Here is a 24,178-nt window from a genome sequence, read left to right as displayed (position 1 = left end):
TAGAGTAAAACTTTCAATAGATCTGAATGAACAGGATAATGTATATGTATATTCGTTGCCCATATTACAATTCAATAAGGGCTTCAGAATTAAGAACGTTAGTCAAAAAACATGATATATAAAGGAAGAAAGAAAAAAATATTTTTTATCTGATTTCAAAATATTTTTTACCTCTTAAATAAAAATGTCTGAATTGGGAAAACATGTCTTAGACTGTAAGAGATGAAAAAGGAAAGTTCTTACCATGCATTTAACCTGTTGTTCCTTGTAGGGAGAAAATATAATTTCTTTTCTTTCCCTCATAGATTCTTAGCTGAGATACTTTCCTGAAAAGTCAGATTAACAAGAGAAAAACCCAGTCAAAGCGTATTAACACATGCCATACCTATCACATGGAAGAGGCCTCAGTTCAAAAGTATTTCTCTCTCAAGGCAGTGGCACAGGAGCCTGGCATAAATAGTACTTTAATAAAGAGCTATACATTCTATATAGTGACAAAACAAAGAATAGAGTATCTCCAGACTTCCAAAAAGCAGGAAAATGTGGGAAGATACATTCATGGAAAGAACAAAGTCTCCTCCAGGATCTTATGGCGCTACTGTCTCTGAGCTCTGTTTCTGAGATAAGCAAGCGTTGTACAAGTGCCTGCCTTCAGGTGGGAAAGGCAAAGAGAAGGGCAGAATGTGCCCCTGCATTTTAACCTTCTTTAGCTCAGTGATCTCCAGTATTTCAGAGAGAAATATTTTGGTTTCCTTCACTAACAGTTAAAAAATACACACACACACATGCACACACACACATCTCGGAATTTACACAAAATGAAGTAGTGACTTTCTGGAAAGGAATTGGGGCCACTGGAAAGGGTATGGGTTCCACATACTACCAGACCTAATGATTCTATTAATAGTCTATCAGTGAGGATTCATTCATTTGCATACTGCCTCCTTCCTGAAGGGATTTAAGGCATCTTTCTAAAAGTAAAATGTGGCCGGGCACAGTGGCCCACGCCTGTAATCCCAGCACTTTGGGAGGCCGAGGTGGGCAGATCACAAGGTCAAGACATCGAGACCATCCTGGCCAACATGGTGAAACCCTGTCTCTACTAAAAATACAAAAATTAGCAGCTGGGTGTGGTGGTGTGCACCTGTAGTCCCAGCTACTCGGGAGGCTGAGGCAGGAGAATCGCTTGAACCCAGGAAGCAGAGGTTGCAGTGAGCTGAGATCGCGCCACTGCACTCCAGTCTGGTGACAGAGCAAGACTCTGTCTCAAAAAAAAAAAAAAAAAAAGTAAAATGCAATAAGGGTCATATTATTGAAGTAAGGATAAGGGGAAATGATCTAAGATGAGAAGAGTTTATATGCCTGCAACATAAAGGGAAAGCATCACGGTGGTGGTGATTTAAGAATTTCAGCTTCCTGGTGTCCAACATGAAAGGGAAGACAGAAGTTACAGATGGATCTTCCTAACTCAAAAGGAAGAAACGTTAGACCAAAAAGAAAAATAAGGTGTTTCTTTACTAAACTCTAAGAAACATTCTTTTTTAAGGACATTATAAATATGGGATTGCCAAGGGGTAAGACATGCTGGAAAGTGAATTGGATACTTCAGAAAGCAAATTTTTTTTTGTTTGCAGCTAAGACATCTTAATTAAAAATGGCCTTCAAAAACACTAGTAATTCCAAGGCATTAAGAATGTATACAGTGAGTCATTTAACCTAGTTCACCCTTAGAACTGATCGACAAACCTAAATGTTGATGATAATATCTGTCTTGGTCTGTTTTGTGTTGCTATAGCAGAATACCTGAGACTAAGTAATTTATAAAGACAAGAGGCTTATTTAGCTCATGGTTCTGGAGTCTGAGAAGTACAATAAGGCTGGCACTGGCATCTTCCTGGCTTCTAGTGAGGGCTTTTGTGCTGTGTCATAACATGGTGGAGAAGGTCAAAGGGGAAGCAGGCACATGAGGAGGCAAAACCCAAGAGGCGCACTGGATTTATAATAACCAACCCTTGAGGGAATGAATCCATCCTCGTAAGAATCTAATCTAGTCAGGGAGAACTCACTCACAACTACTAGAATGGCACCAAGCCATTTATGAGGTATCTGTTGCCATGACCCAAACACCTCCCAAAACCGCCACACTGGGGATCAAATTTCAACATGAGTTTTGGTGAGAACAAACTCAAGCCATAGCAATGTCATTTCATAAAATTCAGCAATCAACCTGTTCTAGGCACATGTTTTTAACTGGCATGCAACCATTCAGAATGTAAGCTAAATATGCTTTTTAACTATTTATCTAATTTCATATTTTAAACATGTGTAATGTGATCTGCATCTCATTTTCTATTTGACATAAACATTTGTTGCTTTTATACCATCTCACTGTTCTATTTAATTCAAAGAGGTGTTCATTTCTTTAAAATATAAATGACTTGTGACATTAAGCTGCTTCAGAGTAAGACATGTTCTTGTGGAAAATGTGTTTCCTAAAATAATGTAGTACTTCCTTTTGGTTTTATGCAACGGATTCACTTCATATATTCTGATGTATTTTTCGAGAATATGCATTTATTAAACCATAAAGTAAGCAACTTTATGGAAATATGGAAACTTTTGGATACACAGTAAAAAGAAAAGTAGTATATTTTGTTATTTTGGAGGAATAATTGTATGCCTCCATATACTTTTAGAATGCATACATATTTAAGAAAAATAATCACACATAATTATTCTTGTTGGCCTCGTGTATTAGTCTGTTTTCACACTGCTATAAAGAAACTACCTGGCCAAGGTGGGCAGATCACGGAGTCAGGAGTTCGAGACCAGCCTGGCCAACATAGTGAAACCCTGTCTCTACCAAAAATACAAAAATTAAATGGATGTGGTGGCACACACCTGTAATCTCAGCTACTTGGGGGGCTGAGGCAGAAGAATCTCTTGAACCCAGGAGGTGGAGGTTGCACTGAGCCAAGACCACACCACTGCACTTCAGCCTGGGTGACAGAGTGAGACTCTGTCTCAAAAAAAAAAAAAAAAAGAAAGAAAGAAAGAAACTACATGAGAATCTGAGACTGGGTTATTTTTAAAAGAAAGGTTTAATTGACTCACAGTTCTGCATGGCTGGGGAAGCCTCAGGAAACTTACAATCATGGCAGATGGTAGAAGGTGAAGGGGAAGCAGGCATGGCTTACATGGCAGCAGGTGAGACAGAAGAGTGCAAGGGGGAACTGCCAAACACTTTTTTTAAAACAATCAGATCTCATGAGAACTCACTCACTGTCACAAGAACAGCATAGGGGAGACCACCCCTATAATCCAATCACCTCCTACCAGATCCCTCCCTTGACACATGAGGATTACGATTTTAGATGAGATTTGGTTGGGTACACAGAATCAAACCACATCACCCTAAAAATTAAAAGAAAAATTGTAGGTATTCTTTATTTATTTATTTATTTTTTTTGAGACAGACTCTTGCTCTGTTGCTGAGGCTGGAATGCAGTGGTACAATCTCAGCTCACTGCAACCTCCACCTCCCAAGCTCAAGTGATTCTCATGCCTCAGCCTCCCAAATAGCTGGAATTACAGGCATGCACCACCACACTCAGCTAATTTTTGTATTTTTTGTAGAGATGGGGTTTTACCATGCTGGCCAGGCTGGTCTCGAACTCCTGGCTCAAACTCAAGCCAAGACTTCCCAAAGTGCTGGGATTACAGGCCTGAGCCACCACGCCCAGAGATTGTAGGTATTCTTTAAATCATAATAAATCATCAGTCCCTCCAACTCCATACAAAACCATGTAGAAAATTATTCACAACAACTTTACATTTCTCCCTCCCTTCTTACCTTCCTTCCTTTTTTTCTTCCTCCTTTCCTCCTTCCCTTCCTTATTTCTCCCCATCTTCTTATTTCTTAAAATAAACAACAACATTAAATAAACAAACTTACAAAAATTAGCTGGGCATGGTGGTGCACACCTGTAATTCCAGCTACTCAGGAGGCTGAGGCAGGAGAATTGCTTGAACTTGGGAGGCAGAGGTTGGAGTGAACAGAAATTGTGCCATTGCACTCCAGCCTGGGCAACAGAGCGAGACTCCATCTCAAAACCAAATCAAACCAAACAAAACAAACAAACAAAAACTATGTCTCTGTGTGGTGGCTAGCATAATCTGTACAATACATAGGTAGTCATTTTATTGGTTAAACATAAAATCTTAGAATTATTAGAAATACTTTATAATTTGATTTGATATTAAGCAACTTGGATGGGACTTGCATTCAATAGGTTGCTAAAATACTTTTTTCTATATTTTATAAAACTTTGTTTCTTGATATTGGCAATTTTAGGCTTCAATTTATTAATTATTGGTGGATTAGAGAAAATCTTAGGGAGACTAGAGATGTCACATTCAAAATGTTGAAGAAAGAAAGGGCTGACATGATCTTATGGTTCTTCTATGGCAAGATGGAGTTGAATGCAGTAGATTGACGTTAGCCAAGAAGGCTCAAGCAAGTATATTTGGCTTCTGTCCTTTACTCTTCCCATTATATTTTAAGATTGTCTATGTAGAAAGCTTTAATTCACTTATATTATTTTTAAACATAGAAGTTATACTTTTCGAATGATTTATTAACCAATTGTGTTAAAAGGTGTCAGTTGGCAGAAAATCAAAGGTAAGTAAATATTCTTCCTCTCATTACATTCATATTAAATCGATTTAATGTATCAAATATTATTTAAATTTTTGTTTTATTTTTAATGCTATTGAACTGAAGAGCACTATACAAAGAAATCAAAGTCAGCAAATTTAGAGCAAATAATACGATTTTTCTCAAAAGTATGAAAATCAATAATGAAAAGTAGCATATATATAATTTTTGAAAGTGTGGAAATCAATAATAAGATAATGTGCATACCATATAATTTACTCATTTTTTTAATCTATTTGTAAACTGCCCAAGTTAAGTTGTTAGATTCTAAGTCTGTGTCTTAAATGGTCGAACCTTTTAAGATGAGGTAAATTCTTTGTATTCATAAATTCTTTATTGTACTGATCTCCATATTTAAACTAGATGTGAAGTTAAAGAAGGAGAATCTACCAGTCAGTCACTATTAATTTAATCTATTTGGGTAGATCTAAAAGAGTTGGACAATAAAAAATTCAGTGTACTAAAAACATGCTTTTGGTTGTCAAAACATTCACATATGTTCGTATTTACTGAAGCAGAAATGATATTCTAAAGCCTTTATCTGAATTGGAATGAGTTTCCATAGGCATTTTAGACAACTGATTTTAATGGAACCATTTGATGTTTTCCCTTGTTTGAAAAATTCAGGAAGAGACTCTTTCAAGATGGTTCATGTTGATAGAGCTTTTCCTTATACGTCTTATTACAGGTGAATTACAACAGTAGAGAAGTTCTTTTTTTGTTATTTTCACATGCATTTTGGTCCTAAACAGGATTTTGTAAGCTACAAAGCATAAAAATATCCAGTACTCTAAAGAATTAATTTAGAGAACCTAAGCATATTGCACAGAACATAAAGTTGACCTTTACTGTCTACGGCTTTTGGAATGGAGTGGGATGTAGAACACATCATAGATTTAATGTGGCAGATTGTTGTCTGCAGAAACTTGGGTGGGATTGTGACTGCTTGCCCATTGCACCCAGTGATTGAATCTGCTGTCACCAGCATCCTGATAATAATGAACATTCAGCTTAACGACCGTGATTATGATTATCATAATTGATGTGCAAGTGCAGTGTGTGGGGATCATTACAGCTGAACTGTACAGCAGAGAAACATGCCTCAGTTATGGATAATTTTACTTTTTATGCATTGATTGGGATAAAATATGCCTTTCTATTTAAACAGACCAGCTTCATATAATTTTAAGAATCTTTCCATACATGCTGATTGATGATTATGCACTTGCTGAAAAACAGCCCCTTACAGTTGTTTGTTATGTGTTGTTTCATTTCATTAGTAAATGTAAACAATTAAATAATTAGGTGTAATTGAGGGAAAATATTTTGCTTATGAGGATGGCCTTCAATAATCAAATACTCAGTTTAAGTGATTTTTCTCTCTCTCCCTCTTTGGCAATATATTAGAGACTGAATTTTTTCAGTTTTCTTCCTCTGATTACCCTTGTCTAGTCTTTCTAAGGACAGTAGGCTTCAGGAAAAGTATAAATTTACATGAATTTTTGTTATAAATTTATAGATGCATTTGTATATGCATATATTTATATGTATACTCTAGTCTACTATGCATTTCAGAAAATTGGGCAGAGCCAAATACTGTATTGTATTACTTAGTAAAATAATATTTAGTGTATAGAATACTTTAAATGTATTATGTAAAGATATATACATTTATGCTGCCTTTGCTTTTTAATCTGGTTTGTTTCTGATTAATTTGATACATTGTTTAGTAATTTCCAATTATGCTTTTAAAAATGATACAACAGGGTTCCTGATTTGAATTTTAACTTGTGAATGAAAATAATATGTGCAATGATGTGTCTAAGATTCTCAAAATATTAGATCTGAGCATATTAGTTATAATCATTAACCTAAGGGCACAATTTGCATTTGATTCTAAAATATTTCATTTAAGTGATGAACAAACATAGTGGAACAAATTTTTACAAAGAAGCATGGTAAGCCATTTTTAAAATCTTTATATTTTGTAACTGCAATAAAGCTTGAAACTGAGAGATCTCTCCATTAGATTATTAATAGCTGTACAGCTCTGAAGAGACTATGGTTAACATTTCCGTCGGAGGTCTGTAAGATTTACATTACCCCAGGTAAGATGTTTGCCCTAGATGTGCGGCTGTACACTGTGGTGGAGGACAAAATCTTTTTCTGACAGTGAGAGGTTTAATAGTTTGCCTATGAAATTTTTTTTCTGGAAGTTTTTAGTCCCAATGTGATTCCTGAACTTTATGAAAAGTTTCTCCTGAAGTTTCTAAGTCTCAGACCAGGTGCAATGGCTCACTCCTGTAATCCCAGCACTTTGGGAGGTTAAGGCAGGAGGATGTCTTGAGCCTAGGAGTTTGAGACCAGCCTGGGCAACATAGTGAGACCCTGTCTCCACACAAAAAATTAAAAATTATCTGGGCATGGTGGCACATGTCTGTAGTTCCAGCTACTTGAGAGGCTGATGTGGGAGGATTGTGTGAGCCCATGAGTTGGAGGCTGCAGTGAGCTATGATGGCACCATTGCACTCCAGCCTGGGTGACAAAGAAATACCTCATCTCTTAAAAAAATAAAATAAGAAGTTTGTAAGTCTTTAAAAATTCAACATATGCTAGTCTTCTCTGCATTGTTACTCATCTAGAATGAGAGTTAAATTCTTCTTCTGACAAAGATCATGGAATATGTTATCTCTGCATTTTTCTACAATTAAACTCTTAACTTTATATTTTTAAATTTGAAGGCCTCAATTTACGTTTTTCTTGCTGTTGTAGGAAACTGAGACAAGATATCAGTGTGAATTGTGGCCTCCAAACCTATTGCCTTCGTTCCGAAGTATAAGATTATTGCTTTAATATCTTTCTGTGACTTTCTGGTCTTGATTTGACTCAGACAAAAGGAGGTTTTACTGGAATAAGGGGACCCCAAATGACTGGAAATATAAATAGGAAATATACATTGTGCCTTAGAAAGAGGCCAACTTTGGTCTTAAGAATCATGGAAGTACTTGAAACATAACATGAACACAAAAGTTAGCTAATAGTACTTAGACAAGTGTCCTCCTGGCTATATCTGGAGGTTTGGCATGGAGAATTCAAATGGATATTTCTGTGTACTTCTAGGTAGGCCCCTATCAAACCATTCAGCAGCAGTGTGTTTTGGGTACTGCCAATGAGATGAACACTTTTATGCATATTCATATATCTTTGCCCTAATGATTTCCTGAAAGTAAAATTTCTGAGTCAAAGAATGTGATGGGTAGTTTTATGTTATGTCAGTTTGACTAGGCTATGACACCATTATTTAATCGAACACTGTGTAAGTGATGTTGTGAAGGTGTTTTTCTGATGTGCTTAAGATCTATAATCAGTTAACTTTATGTAAAGCAGATTATCCTCCATAATGTGGGTGGGTCTCATTCAATAAGTTAGAGGTTTTAAGAACAAAAATAGAGGGTTCCCAGAGAAGATATTCTTCCTCAAGACTGCAACATCAATCCCTGTTTGTGTTTTCAGTTTACTGGAGTGGACTGCCCTACAGATTTAACACCTACCAGTTTCCAAAATTGCATAAGCCATTTCTTTAAAATAAATTCACCCCTCCCCCGACATCTATCTCATTGGTTCTCTTTCCTTGGAGAACCCTGACTGATGTAGAGTGAATGCATAGTATTAATACTTTCATTATGCATTATCTAACTGCTCTGAAGCGGAATGAACAAAAAAGTACCTTATTCCATATATACATATCCCTTCATTGTCATTAACACTGGTTGTTCTCAGTGGTTTTTACAAAAGATGTACACACATCTTTAGTCTTAAATAAACTGGAATTTTGTTTGCTACTGAATAAATTTATAGATTAATATGGGGGGAATTGACTTTTAATATATTGAGTCTTAGCATTCAAGAACATGCTTTGTCTCTCAATTTATTAAAAATTTTTTAATTGACCTTAAGAAGAGTTTTGTAACTGTTCTAGTTTCCAGTTATTGGCTAAGCATATTTCTAATTATTTTATATTTTTATTCTGATTAGGATTTTCTTTTACCTTATTATTTATTAATTTTTAAAGACTATTACCTTAACGTGCTATGTTTTAATGGTTGCTTTATGAATTTTTCTACTAATTCTAGCATTTAGGTTTACTAGGTAGACAATTACATCATCTGCACATATTTATATATTCAACCTTCTATCTTTCACTTTATAATCTTTTTACTTCATTTAAAAACTTTCTGGTCATATTAACTAACACATAGCATAATGAAAAATAGATTAAAATGGTCATCATTCACTTCTGAATATAAAGTTTGCTATTGGATACATAATATACATACACACAATTGTAACTACTTGATAGTGTCATATATACGTATAACTAGTTAAAATATGATATTGAAATATTAAGAAGTTACTATCTTTTCGAGTGAGGTAATTATTGAAGTCTATTAAGTAATTTCTTAGTATCTAAAAAGATCAATATATTTTTCTTTTTTAACCTTTTAAAACAATGTACTACATCAATATAAGCTGTAATGTTGAACCATCCTTGTATTCCTGGCATAAACTCTCTCTAGTTTATAAAGTGTTATTCTCTCAGCATGATGCTAAAATTTATCTAGTTTTTATACATACAATTGATCAAATAAATCTATTCTATGTATCTAGTTTTCTCATAACTCAGCTATTCTTATCTGCTTTTACTCCCTTTGGGTTCAGCTCATGAATTAGTCTTACAGGGAATGGGGCTTTAAAAAATTAGAAGAAAAAATGAGTACTTTTTAGTAAATATTATAGAAGTTATATTTTAGTGAAATCTGAAGCCTGTTTAAAGACCGTTAAAAGATGTCAAACTGGAGGAAATTTAATAAGTGTATCCTCTCATTTCTCCCAGTTTTCTTGTGAACAAATCTTCCAGGTGGTGATATGGTTTGGCTATGTCCCCACCCAAATCGCATCTTGAATTGTAGTTCCCATAATCCTCAACTGTGGTGGAAGGGACATACTGGAGGTAATTGAATCAAGGGGTCAGTTTCCCCCATGCTATTCTCATAATAGCAAGCAAGTTCTCATAAGATCTGACAGTTTTATAAGAGGCTTTCCCCTTCATTTGGCTCTCCTTCTCCTTCCTGCCATCATGTGAAGAAGGACATGTTTGCTTCCCCTTCTGCCATGATTGTAAGTTTCCTGAGGCCTCCCCAGCCCTGTGGATCTGAGTCAATTAAACCTCTTTCCTTTATAATTTACCCAGTCTCAGGCAGTTCTTTATACCAGTGTGAGAATGAACTAATACAGATGGTGATGCTGGTGTGTGTGTCTATCCAAAGTAAGATCCTCGACTGAGTGGAAACATACCAAATCAATTTTACCCTCAACATGTTGCCCTGAAATTGCAGCATAATTTACCTTACGTGGTTTCAAAAGCTACCTTTAAATGGGCTATATTACATAAGTCTAATATTTTTCTTCTAGGTACAGTTTTCTGATCTGCTGTTGGCCACATCTTGCTGTACGTCTATAGGTTAATGACTAGGATCACACATGCATAGTCTACAGGCATGCCCAATAATTTCCCTGTAACTTTATGAAGCATTTTGTATTACTGAACTTCAGCTTCCCATGTATCTCTGCATGCTGATTGTCCTCTTAGTTTTAGCGTTTCTGGTACAGTCCCCATTCATTATTCTCATTCAGTAAAGGGAATCTCAAACAATTAAATTGAATTTATCATGCTTTTCTGAAAATTATATTTTATATGATTAGATTGCAAGAATTCACTTTAATTTTAGAAAATTTAGAAAAGAGAGAAGCAAATAGAGAAAATAAAACCACCTATTATTCATTGCCAGTATTTTATTATTCTTACAGTACTATTTCAGTCTCACTTTTGTACATATAATCTACCACACAGATACATACAGAAAATAAGTTTGCACTTGATATATTCTTTCATAGCCTGTTGTATTCACTTACCATCCTTGGACATCACAATTTACCAGAATGCTCTGAGTAATTTTCTTTGTCTTTAAACATTAATACAGTTGATCATCACTTTAATGGGGATATGTTCAGAGAAATGTGTCATTAGATAATTTAGTTGTGCGAACATCATAAAGTGTACTTACACAAACCTAAGTGGTATAGCCTACTACAGACCTTTGGTATATGGTATAGCCTACTGCTCCTCAGCTAAAAACCTGTACAGCATGTTACTGTACTGAATATTGTAGACAGTTGTAATACAATGATAAGTATTTGTGTATATAAATGTATCTAAATATAGAAAAATTACAGTAAAAACAGTTAAAAACCATACTGTAAAGTATAATCTTATGTGAACATCATCATATATGTGTTAGTTTGATGGCTTACAGTTTATCATTTTAGTTTAAAATTTTTCAGGTACACAGTGGTTCCTTTCAATATGTAGATTTAAAGCTTTCCCGTATTTCTGGAAATATTTATTAGATTATAGTTTTAAATATTCTTTTTTACTCTTTTGTTTATCATCTTAAAGACTCTAATTATATTTAATGTTGAATCTTTCTTTGCCTATCTTCCACTTTAGCCCTTTTCTCTCTCACCCATATTACTTATTTCATTTTCCTTTTTTTTTTTTTGCTTTCTTTTAAATTTGTATTCAAATCTATTTCCTTTGGGCCATATATAATTTACTTTTCATATCCGATATGATTTTGTCTCTTTCCTCAATTTCTTTCCTGGGATTAAATAAGTTTCCTGCATATCTTCCTGGTTTTGGGTACATTTCTGTTCTTAGTTTGTGAGCTTTTATATGAATTATTTCTTAATTTTTGTTTGAGAATATTTAATTCAATTTGAAATGTTTTCTTATTGTTTTCCGGAATTTTCATTTGCTGAAACATTTGAATTCTCACTTTGATTTTTTTCTCACAGTGAGTTTTTAATGAGGTTCTATTTAGCTTATTTTCTTTATTTTATGGACAGAGTTCCTAAGTCAAGTACGTACTTTTCTGTTACTATGGTAAATTTGGTTTCTTTAATAAAATAATGTCGTAGGGAAGAAGAGGGAGTTGATGTCTTGTGGTTTTATTTCTGCAGGATCCTTTTTTTTCCACTTCTACTTCCTTCTTTCATTTCTGACTCAAGGGTGCATCTTTCTCTCTCTATCTCCCTCTTCCCTAGAAGCAATCGCTTCAGATTCAATGCTCTTCTCTATAGTTGATGCCATGAACTATCAAGTCACAGGCCTGTGTTTAGCCTTTTAACACTTAGTTTTTAAATTTATCTTTCTGGAGGTTATTTTATCAGTGTTCTCTGTGCCCCTCACCTCTTTCTATAACCTTTAGTAAGCTTTCTCTCCCCTTGCATTTTACACCCAAAGGTTTGCAACAATGAGGAAAGCTACCATATTAACTCTTAGAATTTGATGCTTCTTTCTTTAATTATAACTAACTTAAGATTTGTATTCTTTATTTCCTAGTAAGGCTGAAGGTATGTGTCATGTATAGTTTTACTTGTGTTCCTTGATAATATTATGATGTATGGAGAGATTTGGATTTAGGCAGCTTCCATTTTCTAAAGGCCAGCTAAAACTCCTTGAAGGTCATATTTAGCAACAGTTGTCTTTAGTCATTCAACAAATACTGAACACCTTCTATGGAGTAGGAAGTATGCTAGACAATTTAGAATGTAAATTAATCACTGTTTTAAATACCCCAGAGAAAAAGGTCATACATATATAAGACTGGATAGTAAAGAACCCTAAGGATCAGTAAGTGCTAAACACCTATGATTGCAGACAACACGGACTTTCAGTTCTCAGGGAACAAGAACTTTCCAGTTTCAAAAGGTTATCAGGGCTTAAGTTGAGAGAATAAGGACAAAGATGTTAGATGATAAGACTGGAGATCTCGCCGGATATAGAATATGCAGGTACCCGCTAGACTATCCTAAACAATTAGTCTTTAGGCTAGGAGAGTTAAAAGGTTTTAAGCAAGGATTGAAAAAGTGAGGTTTATGTTTTTAAGAAGTTTTCTCTGGATACAATGTGGATATTCAATTTTAGAGAGGCCAAAATGAATGGAGAAGGGACAAGTTTGTGAGCAGTAGTCCAAATTATATTTAATGTAGTTTGTTCTACAAGAATGGCAGTGGATTTGGAGAGACATGAATTAACTTTAGAAGTATTAAGATTACTGATAATGTTAAAACTTGAAAATGGATTGAGTATGATGTTTTCTGATTACTTTTAACTTTCTGCAAAAGGCTACCAGATTTAGAATGGTATTACTCATTGAGACTGGGAAAAGAAGAAAAGGGCTAGAATTGGGAGTCAGTTACAGAGAAGAATCCTTGAGTTCAATCTTGAACATGTTTGAGTTTGAAATGACTTTAACTCATCCAATTAGATATGTCAAATAAAATATAGAATAGAATATAACTGAATATAGAGGTGCATTGCTTGGAACAACAGCCTTTACTAGAATCACAAAATTGAATATATTTGGTTCATAAATAATAATTGAAACCATGAAAGTAGATAGTTTATTTTTTCGTTGCTATCTACAGGAATACCTGAAGCCGGGTAGTTTTTAAAGAGGCTTATTTAGCTCATAGTTCTGTAGGCTGCACAAGAAGCATGCTGCTGGCATCTGCTCAGCTTCTCGTGAGGGATTTTGTGCTGCATTAAAACATGGCAGAGAAGGTTAAGGGCAAAGCATGAATGTGCAAAGAGGGACCAAACCTGAGGGGCGTCCCAATTAATCCAATCCCCCAGAACCAATCCCATCTCATGAAAGCAAGAGTTCATTCACTACTGCTAGAATGAAATGGCACCAAGCCATTCATGAGGGATCTGTCCTCATGATCCAAACACCTCCCACTAGGCCCCATCTCTCAACATCGCCACACTGGGGATCAAATTTCAACATGAAATTTTGTGGAGATAAAGAGATTATGTCCAAACAATAGCCTGAATGAAATTTCCTAGAGTGGGAACACAGAATAAGAAAAGAGGAGTGCTAGGAGAAGTTTTGAGGAATGCCAATATCTAATGGCCATTTGAAGTGGGATGAGCCTGTAAAGGAGGCAGATAAATGTGAGGAAGGCTAAGAGAATATGCTTATCAAAAAAGTCAAGGAAAGATAATGCAATAAGAATAAAGGAGTGATGAGCCATGTCAAATGATGCTGTGAAGTCAAATAAAATGAACAGTGAAAAAGCCCCATAGATTTAGCAAAATGAAGGTCACTGGTTACTTAGCAGGAGTTGATTCAATGACAATATGGAAGACTAGAGTTGGTTCGATTAGGTAAATTTTAAAGGAGATACCAAGTGTAGATAAAAATTTGAATAAGTTTGTCTGTGAGTGGGAGAAGAGAGAGCAATAGCTGTAGGGAGATATGGGGTAATGTATCTTTTATTTTTTAAGATAGAAGATGTTTAGCATTAATTATGCTGTTATGTGGATATCATTATTTAACTGGCATCCTCCGATTTTATATTAATTTGTCTTTTAAATTAATTTCCCAAAATTTCAGATTCAGAAGTAATGCTAAGAGGAGCACTCATGCAAGGGGCACAAACTTTGCCCCAAAATTTATGTCCTTAGAAATGAGTTCCTAGAAATGGGAATGATAGGTTAAATGAGTGGCTCTCTACAAGGGGTGATTTTGTGATTTTGGCAATGTATTTTTGATTGTCACAACTTAATGAAGGAGGCTACAGCAATCTAAAGGGTAGAGAGAGATTAGGGATTGCTAAAGTTTCTACAATGCACAGGGTAGCCCCCTGCAGCAAAGAATTATCTACCTAAAATGTCAATTATGCCACCTGTGAGAAACCCTGGGTTAATGAGTATGCACGTTTTTAAGACTTTTGATCCATCTTCCCAAATGTCTTGCAGAAAGATTAAACTAATTTGCATTTTCAACCATTTGTGTGAATTTTTATTTCTCTACATTCTCATCAACACTGAATATTTTTTATCATTAATTTTATAATAGGTAAAATTCTCTCTTTAAAAACTTACATTGTTTTGATAACAACTTATGCTAAAAATGTTTTTAGACATTTATTGACCACTTGCTTTTTTGTAAAAGACGTTTTATATCTTTTGCTCATATTTCTGTTCACGAGTTTGTCTTTTTCTTACTATTTTTCTAATTACTATATGAACTCTTCCTTTAGTATAGATTTCATTTTTATTTATCCTGCCTAGGATTCCTTGGGTTGCTTAATGTGTGATGTCTTTCACCAAATTGGAAAAATCTTAGCCACTATATCTTCAAATAGTGCTCTTCTCTAATATTTGCTGGAACTAGCCATATCATATTCTCCCAGGAAAGATTTCTTTCCTGCTCTTTACTCAATCCAGAACTAAGAATGGAATAGGTAGATATGCTCAAATTCTCCCTACTAAAGTCTTTCTTTTTCTAGTTCACCGACTGAGAATGTTATTTTTTAGGAGTTCCAGTTTTATATAGGGCTCTCTAATTTAATTTTTCACTCTGCTCTAGTTCTAAGCATCTATTTTTTTTTAGCATGTGGCAGGTTATACCCAGACTCACGACTCTGTGGACAGGTATATACCATGAGGCAAACGCTGACCACTACCCTCACTGGATTTGTACTTCCTTGTCAATTCTTTCTTCCAAGGAATCTCCTCGTTTCTTCTCAAGGTCATGTATGCATGTGGTCTATAGTACAGTTTAAATCTAATATTTCTTAGTTGATTTTCTGCCTAGATGATGTGTTCATTGCTGAAAATGGGGTGTTGAAGTCTCCTGTTATTATTGTGTTGCAGTGTATCTCTCCCTTTAGATCTTTTCATATTTGCTTTATATATTTACTTAAGTGCTCTGTTGTTGGGTGCATATATATTTTTGATTGTCATATCATTTTGCTGAATTAACCCCTTTATCATTACATAATGAACTTCTTCTCTTTTTACTATTTTACTATTTTATCTGATACAAGTATCAATACTCCTGCTTTCTTTGGGTTTCCATTTTCATGGAATAAATTTTTCCATGACTTCACTTTCAGTTTGTTTCCTTACAGGTAAAGTAAGTCTCTTGTAGGCAGCATATAGTTGTAGGCAGCGTATAGTTGGGTCTCTTTTTTAAAATCCATTCAGTCACTCTATGGTCTTTTAACTGGAGAATTTAATCCATTTACAGTCAAGGTAATTATTGATAGGTAAGGACTTACTGCTGCTATTTTCCAAATAGCTACTGAGTTTTCTTGATATCATTTATTCTGTCATTTCCCCATGATTAGAAATTCCATTATTTTATTATTTATTTCACTTAGTTACTATTTTATTTACTATGGGATTTTTTTGTTGAATTTCTATTATTTTATGTTGATTAACTCTGTTCTTTTATGTATTATGTTCACAGTTTTGTATACTATATATATTTAAAATTGTCTTCATTATGAGTCAAGTAGGTATAGAATACCAGAATATTACTTAAAAAATAATTATACAAAAAATTCTCCATCAGTTTAGAAAAAGAACAGTTCTATTCTTCTGAAGTCTTTTGGCATTTTTATTGATTCCATCTTTTCTTCTCTTAATTAGAGATAGCCACTATCCTGAATATTTTAAATGATTTCTTTGCTTTTCTCTATACTTTTATTGCATATGTTTTTATTCCTAAATAATAGTTTGTTTTGTATATTTTAGGAACTTTTAATGTATTTCTATTCATATATTCATGTATTTTATACAAATACATATAAATTTGTATGTATATGTATTTTATAATGTGTTCTTGGAAAACAAATCTTAATTCATTAAAATTAAGGAAATGTTAGTTCAGTCATTAATTTCATACCTATGTGACTGGTAAAACTTTTAGGTTAATAATAAATGTTAGAAAGAATGTAGACTATATCCCTGCTGTAGACTAAATGTGTACTTTGGAAAATGGATATGAAACAAATTTAAAGATGTAAATATCCTAAAAAAATAATACTTTTCTTTCATATGTGTATGTATAATTTTCTTTCATATGCATATGTATAAAATACACATACATATATATAAAATTCAAATATAAATACATTTATATACATATGAATATATGTATTCATATAAATACAAATACATTTGTGTATGTATTGGTATTTATATGAATACAAATATTCATATAAATACAAATACATTAAAAATTCCTAAAATATACAAAACAAACTATTATTTAGGAATAAAAACATATGCAATAAAAGTACAGAGAAAAGCAAATAAATCATTTAAAAAATTCAGGATAGTGGCTGTCTCTAATTAAGAACAGAAAAGGTGGAATCAATAAGAATGCCAAAAGACTTCAGAAGAATAAAACTGTTCTTTTTTGTATTCATATAAATAGAAATACATTAAAAGCTCCTAAAATACATGAAAAAAGTAATACACATGTAAATGTATTTATATGAATGTGTAAATCATGCCATGTGATTTTTTGTTTTGTTTTTGTAAAAACTTTTATACAGAACACTCATTGCGTGTAGCTGCATTTCATTCTTTTTCACTAGTGTAAAATATTCCACACATGAATTTGCCACAATTTATCAATTTTACTAAAGATTAATCTGGTTTGGTAATCAGCCTTTTGCTCTGATAAATCATGCTAATATGAGTATTATGTTTGTTATATGTAATTATATAACATATACATATATGTTATGTTACATATCTCCTGGTGTACGTATGAAAGAAAAGTATCATTGGATTGTAGGATATTTACATCTTTAAATTTGTTTCATATCCATTTTCCAAAGTACACATTTAGTCTACAGCAGGGATATAGTCTACATTCTTTCTAACATTTAATATTAACCTAAAAGTTTTACCAATCACATAGGTATGAAATTAATGATTGAACTAACATTTCCTTGATTTTAATGAATTGAGCTTTGTTTTCCAAGAACACACTATGTTTCTCAATAAAAATTGCAGTCTTCTTCATGTAGATAATACACATTTGTTGTTAGATTTATTCCTAAGTAATTTATATTTTATTGTTATTGTGGGAAAGCTCTTTTCTTATTTATTTTCTAGCTGGCTTTTGTTACATAGTAACTTTCATTATTTATATATATTTTTGTTACTATATGAGTCTGCTCAGGCTGCCGTAACAATATACTACAGATGGTGGCTTAAACAAGACATGTATTTTACCACAATTATGCAGGCTATAACTCCAAGCTCAGGGTCAGTTTCTGGTGAGGTCTCTCTTCCCAGACTTGCAGATGAAGTCTTCTAACCTGTGTCCTCACATGGCCTCTTTTCTATGTACAAATGGAGACAGAAACATCTCTGGTGTTGCTTCCTCTTCTTATTAAGAAGCAACCCAATCAACTTAAAAGTTCCAGCTTTATGACCTCACTCAACCATTATTATCATCTCTTTATAGGCCCAAATATAGTCACATTGGAGGTTAGAGCTTTATTATATGAATTTAGGGAGTACACAATTTAGTCTGTAACAGTTACTATAAAGATTCTTGAACATTTTTAATAGGTCTAATTATTTATCTGTTGATTTTCTTGGGGTTCTCAAGTATATAATCATCTGAAACTCATGATAATTTTGTTTCTTTATTTCTTACATTTATATTCTACTTTAGTGTTTTGGTTAATTCCATTAACTAATATATCCAGAATGATTTTAAATAGTCATAGTGAGAGTTGGTATTTTTATGGACTTATAACATTACTTATAACTAACTTCTAAATATGATATTTTACCAATTAGAGAAAGATTTATCTTTTCAAATAGTCAATTTCAAAACAGTCATTAAAATCACTACATGTGAAACTCAAGGCATTAAAACATAATAATTATGAAACTGCATTCCGAAGTGAGATTTTATGGTTCAAATTCCAGATAGGTGCGTAATTTTAAGCAAGTTATTTAAATTCTCTGTACCTCAATTTTCTAATTTGTGGAAAGGGGAAAATATTTTACTTTCCTTACAGTGTTTTTCTGATGATGGAGAACTATATAAACTATACTCAACATGGTAAACAGCATACGCTTTAGCTTTTATTATATTTAGTGATCTTTTTTATGTCTTTTTCTAGTCTACTGGTATATTTTGATTACTTATGTTATAGTGATATTCTAAATCTCTAATGCTCTCTGTATCTCATTTAAAATGTATACATTATTAGCTCCGTTTTCATGGTGTATTAGAATAAAAGCCATTTGGAAAAACTGATTATTAAAAGATTAATTTGCCCTTTATTAACATGAATTCATTTTCTATATTAAAGTTTATGCTTTAATATAAAAATTAAATATTTTTACTAAAACTATAAAACATTAATGGAAGAAATTGAAGAAGAAACAAATAATTGGAAGGTATCCTATGTTTATGCAAAGGAATAATTAATATTGTTAAAATGTCCATACCACCCAAAGCAATATACACATTTAAGACAATTTCTATTAAAATTTTAATGCCTGCAGAGAAATAGGAATGCTTTTACACTGTTGGAGGGAATGTAAATTAGTTCAACCATTGTGGAAGACAGCATGGCAATTCATCCAAGATTTAGAACCAGAAACACATCCAAGATTTGACCCAGCAATCCCATTGCTGGGTATATACCCAAAGGAATATAAATAATTCTATTATAAAGATACATGCATGTGTCTGTTCATTGAAGCACTAGTCACAATAGCAGACATGGAATCAACCCAAATGCCCATCAGTGATAGACTGGATGAAGAAAATGTGGTACATATACACCATGGAATACCATGCAGCCATAAAAAGGAACGAGATCATGTCCTTTTCAGGGACATGGATGAAGCTGGAAGCCATTATCTTCAGCAAACTAATGCAGGAACAGAAAACCAAACACCGCATGTTCTCACTCATAAGTGATAGCTGAACAATGAGAACACATGGACACAGGGAGGGGAGCAATACACTCTGGGGCCTGTTGTAAGAGAGCAGGGAGAGGGTAGAGCATTAGGGAAAAAAGCTAATGCATGCTGAGCTTAATACCTAGTTGATGGATTGATAGGTGCAGCAAACCACAGGGCACACATTTACCTATGTAACAAATGTGCACATTTGGCACATGTACCTGGGAACTTAAAAAGATTATAATGACATTCTTCACATAAAGAGAAAACAAAAATCCTAAAATTTATACGGAACCACAAAAGAAACCTGAATAGTCAAGGCAGTATGAAGAAAAACAATGTTGGAGACATCATACTTTCTGATTTAAAGTTATATTACAAAACTACAATAATCAAAACAGTGTGGTACTAACATAGAAACAGAAACATAGACTGACAGAACAGAATGGAGAACCCAGAAATAAATTGAAACATATATGGTCAACTAATTTTTGACAAGGGCACCAAGAGGACACAGTGGTGAACTGATAGTCTCTTCAACAAGTGGTGCAAGGAAACTGGATTTCCAAATGCAAAAGAATGAAATTGGATGCTATTTTATACCATACATAAAAATCAACTTAAAATGGATCAAAGACCTAAATGTAACATCTGAATTTATAAAAATCCTAGAAGAGAATATAGGTGGAACTTCTTTGATATTGGCATTGGAAATGATTTTTTGAATATCACACCAAAAACAGGCTACAAAAACAAAAATAAATAAAATGGGACGAAAAAGCTTCAAACTAAACTAAATCTAAACTGAAAAGCTTCTGCACAGCAAAGGAAACAATCAACAACATGAAAAGGCAACCTACAAACTGGGAAAAAATAATTGCAAACCACTTATCTGATAAGGGTTAATATTCAGATTTTATAAAGAACATTTACAACTCAACAGCAAGAAAAATAAGCCAATTAAAAAGCGGGCAAAGAACATGAACAGACATTTCTCTAAAGAAGATATAAAAATGTCAACAGGTACATTAAAAGATGCTCAGTATTACTAATCATCAGTAAAATGCAAATTAAAATCACTGAGATATCGCCTCACATCTGTAAGGATGGCTGTTATCAAAAAGATAAGAGATAACAAAAGTTGGTGAGGGTGTAGAGAAAAGGGAACCCTAGTACACTGCTGATGGAATGCCAATTGGAACAGCTGTTATGGAAAACAACACAGAGATTCCTAAGTAAATTGAAAATAGAACTACAATATAACCCAGCAATTTCTCTTCTGTGTATATACTCAAAGGAAAAGAAATTACCACATTGTAAAGGTATCTGCATTTCCACATTCATTGCAGCATTATTCACAATAGCCAAGATATGGAAATAACCTAAATGTTCATCAAAGGATGAATGGATAAAGAAAATGTGAGATATATATTATTATTTTAAAAAGCTTTATAAAAGAAAAAGATCCTGCCATTTAGCACAACATAGATGAACCTGAAGGGCATGCTAAGCCAGACACAGAAAGAAAATACTGCCTCCGGCCGGGCATGGTGGTTCACGCCTGTAATCCCAGCGCTTTGGGAGGCCAAGGAGGGTGGATCATCTGAGGTCAGGAGTTCAAGACCAGCCTGGCCAAAATGGTGAAACCCTGTCTCTACTAAAGATACAAAAATTAGCCGGGCATGGTGGCCCACACCTGTAATCCCAGCTACTCGGGAGGCTGAGACAGGAGAATCACTTGAACCCAGCAGGTGGAGGTTGCAGTGAGCCGAGATTGCACCATTGCACTCCAGCCTGGGTGACAGAGCGAGACTCCATCTCAAAAAAAAAAAAAAAAAAAAATACTGCATTTACTCACTTATGTGAAAAAAAAAAGATATATTTTAAAACGAGCTCAAATACACATAGAGCATGAAAGAAAATGATTAACATGGGCATGGGGAGGGGATTGGGGTGGCGAGAGAAATATAGGTCATATATATTTATATATAGGTCAAAAGATACAAAATAGCAGATATATAGGATGAAATAATAGCAGATATATAGGATGAAAGTCCAGCGAGCCAATGTACAACATTAGGGCTAAAGTTAATAAAATTATATTAGGGAGTGTTCTTAAGTAGATTTTAGCTTCCCTTGTCACAAAAATAAAAAAGTAACTGTCAGATGAGAGATATATTAATCTACTCACTATAGTAAACATTTTACTATCTATATGTATCCCATAAAATAATGTTGTAAACCTCAAATATACACAATAAAATTTATTCAAAAAATTAAATATTGATATTTAAATCTGTAAAACATCCAACTTTTATTACTTCTAAGGCAAATATGTGAAAGCTTATTTGCAAGTCAGATGTGAATTTATGGATTCATCTCATATCATTTTGTATCTTCCATTCAATTTTATATCAGAATGTAACAAGCAACTCTTTGAAAATTATTTTTGGTAAATCCCCAAGTTGGTGTTTAATATTTTTTTAACCTTCTACAAAAAGGCAAAGGAATCCAGTAGTATATAGACCATAAAAATGACAGTCAAATTCTTTTTTAAATTTTGCATTGCTTGATCACTTCATATCACTTTACATAATGTGCACCAACAAGCACTCAGCATCCTGAGCCCTGTACTGAACATCTCCTCGACTCAAACAGGGCTCCATTCATCTGTGTCAAATCCTGGGCTTCCTGCTTAAGAATTCACTTGAAGGAAGTGTTCCAGTGCAAAAAATTATTCTCATAGATTCATTTTATTGTAATATACTTAACTGAATATTTTCCAAATTCTGCCTAAATGCAATATATTTTCTCCTAAACAAGTTCTTCATGGAATTATTTAGCTACACATTCATATTTATTCTTAGAAGAGCCTGGAAGCCATACTTCCAGGCTGATTAGAGAATACTGCCTTTTGTAACATCTGTCATATAAGTGCCAGACTGATAATGGTGTTATTAACTCTGAATTAATTTACAAGTTACTTTTTAGGTGACTGTTGTCAGGTTAAGCTATTAGAGAAAAATTTAAATCTGTTTACAAGTTAAAAGGTTAACAAATGTGAATTGCCAAATGACTAGGAAGTGATAATTTGATAGCTTGGGCAGCAAGTGACTTTTTGAATATTAATTAAATATTATAAAGGTATAAAAATAGTGAAAATAGTTTGCACTATTGGTTTTAAGGTTACAAATGTTAACCTTACTTTCTTATTAAATCCATTCCAGGAGCTATTTGCAAAGGGTTTGCTCATAACAATTGGAGTATTTAATAAAATTGGCTTTTCCTCTCCTGTAATTCCTCAGTTAGAAAATGTGGTCCCTTGATGATGATCTAGGGCTTTGAAGAATAAATGGATTCTAAAGAGAAAATTAGATGGTAGTTATTATGCTGTCTAACTAGCAATGCATTGTCATTTGTCCATTGTGTTATAAATGTCTTACTTTCCCTACCTTCTTCATTTAATCATGCAACTTGCCTGTAAGCAGCATTAGAGAAAAGAATGTTGCCATATTACTCTTTCAGCTGTTTTCTTTGCTTATCCCAGAGACGTTCACTCTTAATATGCTCAATATAGAACTCTTCGTCTCCTCCCTGACACCTGGTCTCTTCTAAATTCCTTGCATCCACACAGTTGGTCAAATTACACCAAATACTAAGGAAGCATACTCATTTTCTCTATCTCCTTCCTTAGGAATGCCTCTCCTAACTGCATCTTGCTCAAGCTATATGTGACTAGCAAGTTTAATTAGTATTTAAAGGATCAAATCCCTATATAAAAAGGCATACTCCAAAAATACATTTTCTTATGGCAAATAGAATATAATTGATGTACATTTATTCAGTGTTTTAATTATTTTTATTATATATTCCTTCTGCATTTGTTTGTGTATGAATCTAATGATTTGCCATTAGAAGACTGGAAGCATGTCTGTCCAAATTTCTTTGTAGCTCACCCACCTAAAGCTGTAGATCAGGATGACATTTATTATGGCAGTAATGAAGAACAATTAGCATTTACCATATACTTGTTTCCTTCACTTTTCTGTCATACGTGTATTACCTTTAAAAATTATTTCTATTTTATTTGTCGACATATTCAGTAGAAATTCATATGACTGAATCCTATAAACCATTTAAAAAGGTTAACATTTTCTTGAAAATAGTACCTTTAAAAGAAATAAATAGAATTTGAAATTATACCTGTTTGAATCTGAAGCTTCATTTACTTTATCTTTGTGATTTTTGAGGCAGTGGATATTGTTTTGCTAATTGCATTTAGAAATCATCTGTCATTTTAGTTTTGACATTTAATATACATAAATAATGTCCAAAGGGTAGAAGCAATTTAATCTGAAAAATCCTTATCTACTTTCCAGTTCTAATAGCATAATTAAAGAAGTATAAAATACCATATATAAAATGTATGCTTAGTTTATAAAGTAAGTTTCCATGTTCACGGCTAGTGTTACCTAAAATTCAAAGTACATTAAAAATTCTAAAAATATACCAGAAAACAGTGGTAGACTATATTAGATATATTCACAACTAACATATTTTCTTTTTATCCCAAAACATGACAGATAAAATTTCACATG

At 33.4% G+C, this 24,178-nt stretch overlaps 1 protein-coding gene and 1 long non-coding RNA gene across 10 annotated transcripts in view; one reads left to right on the top strand and one right to left on the bottom strand.

Annotated features, from left to right (window-relative positions):
• Positions 1-18,058, bottom strand: part of LOC129031715 (uncharacterized) — a 54,543-nt gene extending 36,485 nt beyond the window's left edge. The window contains exons 1-2 of one of the 3 annotated variants that reach the window (XR_008501102.2): positions 17,883-18,056; positions 244-326 (exon numbers count right to left, since the gene is read on the bottom strand). This is a non-coding gene — a long non-coding RNA (uncharacterized LOC129031715). Of the gene's footprint in view, positions 1-243; positions 327-17,882 lie in introns of all 3 variants that reach the window. The other 2 variants (XR_008501103.1, XR_008501101.1) reach the window with 2 other exon arrangements.
• Positions 1-24,178, top strand: part of SPATA17 (spermatogenesis associated 17) — a 233,311-nt gene that overhangs the window by 174,529 nt on the left and 34,604 nt on the right. The window lies entirely within an intron of this gene.

The sequence above is a fragment of the Pongo pygmaeus genome, chromosome 1 (assembly GCF_028885625.2).
Source record: "Pongo pygmaeus isolate AG05252 chromosome 1, NHGRI_mPonPyg2-v2.0_pri, whole genome shotgun sequence".
Lineage (NCBI taxonomy): Eukaryota > Metazoa > Chordata > Mammalia > Primates > Hominidae > Pongo > Pongo pygmaeus.
This window is presented reverse-complemented; position numbering and strand designations above follow the sequence as displayed.